The sequence below is a fragment of the Acanthisitta chloris genome, unplaced genomic scaffold, assembly GCF_000695815.1.
Source record: "Acanthisitta chloris isolate BGI_N310 unplaced genomic scaffold, ASM69581v1 scaffold34975, whole genome shotgun sequence".
In the NCBI taxonomy this organism is placed as follows: Eukaryota; Metazoa; Chordata; class Aves; order Passeriformes; family Acanthisittidae; genus Acanthisitta; species Acanthisitta chloris.
The window spans coordinates 54,081-56,342 of record NW_008673784.1 but is presented as its reverse complement, the minus strand read 5'-3'; positions in this window follow the sequence as shown (position 1 = coordinate 56,342).

The following is a 2,262-nucleotide window of genomic DNA, read 5'->3' as shown; positions in this document are numbered from 1 at the left end:
TGATGATCTTTGAAGTCTCTTCCAATCCAGGTGATTCTATAATTCTATGAAAGCAAAGCAACAAAACCACCTGAGTAAGCATCTGTCCCTCTCTCCTTTATAGCCTGGAGTGTCTTCAAATAAAGGGTTAAAAAAATATAGTATGAGGTATACAGTGATCTAAATCTAAGAAGAGCAGGAAAGAGGTGTAAGAGCAATAAAAGCAGCATGTTTCTGTACAGCCAACACCTGGCCTCACACAGGACATTGCAGTAGGGCTGGGAAATTACTTTGTGCCCTCTTGGTTGGTATCAACTGAAAGTGGAGAGAGGTAAGGAGAGCTAAAAAAGATGAACCCATTTCAACTGCAATAAAAAACCTAGAAAAATTAAAGGTAACTCATCGATATAAGCTCCTCCCTTGAAGGTCCTCTTCGAGTCATTCCTGTACAAAATATTTGGTAATATGTTGTTGCCAGGTACAGTCTGTCTCCAAGTTGAATGTGTAGCAGGCACTGATGACAAAACCATAGCTGGGTGCATGAATGTGGCCAGTGAGTCCTTGTGCCCACCCCCTGCACAGCGTCTCAGGCTGGAAGGTAACAAGCAATAAACTCTCAACTGAGTTACAATGCAAGAGTAGAGGGATCAATAAAGTCCCTGAAGGCAACCAAGTTACAATGTGGGAATAGAGGGAATCACCTTTGGGTCTGTAGTTTACTTATTTTTGGGAGGATCATTGGCCATCCTGTATGCATGAGCCCACCTAACATGTACTAGTGATGTGTCTTCACTGCTGTATCTGCATCAGGCTATGGACATTCCTACACAGCATTCACCTCTGGTGACAAAGCTACTATGTTGCCAGGCAGACATGCATACTCAGTGTGAAAACACTGCTGTGCCCACATGTCAGGTGAAGCAAAGTGTCTTACAGCTGGCACGAAAAGCTAAGGCTTGAGGTTGTAGAAGCATATATTTGTAATTCAGTATTTCATCAGTATCTTTCCTCTAACTTCAGCACTGTTGCTCCTGGCTTACACCTGCAAAAGTGAAAGCAGAAGAAGGAACTCTGTGTGCCTGTAATAGAATGCATGTATAGGAAATGTATATTAAATATAGCTACACATATCAGGCCAAGTTGGCCTAGGCACAAGCAGTTCATGGTTCCATCAAATAATCTTTTATTGTAAATATAAGTGCTTCTCATGAACGGAGAACGTGTAAATATATGACACGACTGTCAGTCTTGTGGGCTGTTTGATTGTGTTTATTGCAAAACATCCACTTATTATGCAGAGTGGAAGTATTTCTACATTAAGTCATTAAGATGGGCTATTTTTATGAATGTTGCCCAGGAAGTATTGCAGCACTGATGACAGATTTTTATGCAGCTGCATAAATTTCTTTTTTGCCCAGTCTCAAAGTACAAAGGAGTGTGTTCAGGGAGAGAAATGAAATATTTGGAAGAGGAAGCTAAGTAGAACCTTTAAAAAAAGGTTTGGTTTTTTTATTTTATATCAGTTGTATTTGGGGTTAAAATCTATTTGTCAGAGAAGGTTTCAATCTAACCAAAGCTACAGTGTCTGCAGCAGAACCCACCATGGAGAAAGCTTTTGGTGGACTTTGCTGCACTCTGCAAAGTACTGCAGTCTCTGGTCTCTATTCTGAAAAACCACCTTTTTTATTTTTCAGCCTTAAGATTAGTTCCACTGAAGTAAAAGTAACTCTAGGCACATAGTGAAATGGCGGGTTGAATAGGAAGTGGAAGTTCTCAGCACCTTTGTGGGGCTTGGTCCCTCATTAAACAGCAAATACCAGGAAAAAAAGAAGGCAGCTGCAAATTTTGACTGGCTGGTTTAATTCATCTCACTGCTTTAAAAATAATTAAGTGCAACATTTATGAGTAGAGACACAAAATCTACAAGAGGACATCTTCTGTGCAAGCAAAATGAGACTTTTTTTTTTTAATATATGCAAGAGAGGGACATTTGGTTATTTTCCAGACGGCTTAAGAAGATGAAAAATGTGCATAAGGAGATTTTCCCCACACATAGATCTATCTAGTGCTTTTCTCAACTGTACACCATACTTTTCTAAATAACTAAAACTTTAAAAAGATAGAAAAATTAAATACATTGTAACTTGTTTATGCAGAGAGAGGAGGGGCTGCTTAACGAAAAGTGGGATTTTATTGGATAGGAAGAGAAAGTATTTATTCAAAGAAGAGCCAACAATACCCTTTTTCTATACATTAAATGCAATTCATACTTCACAGAGTATA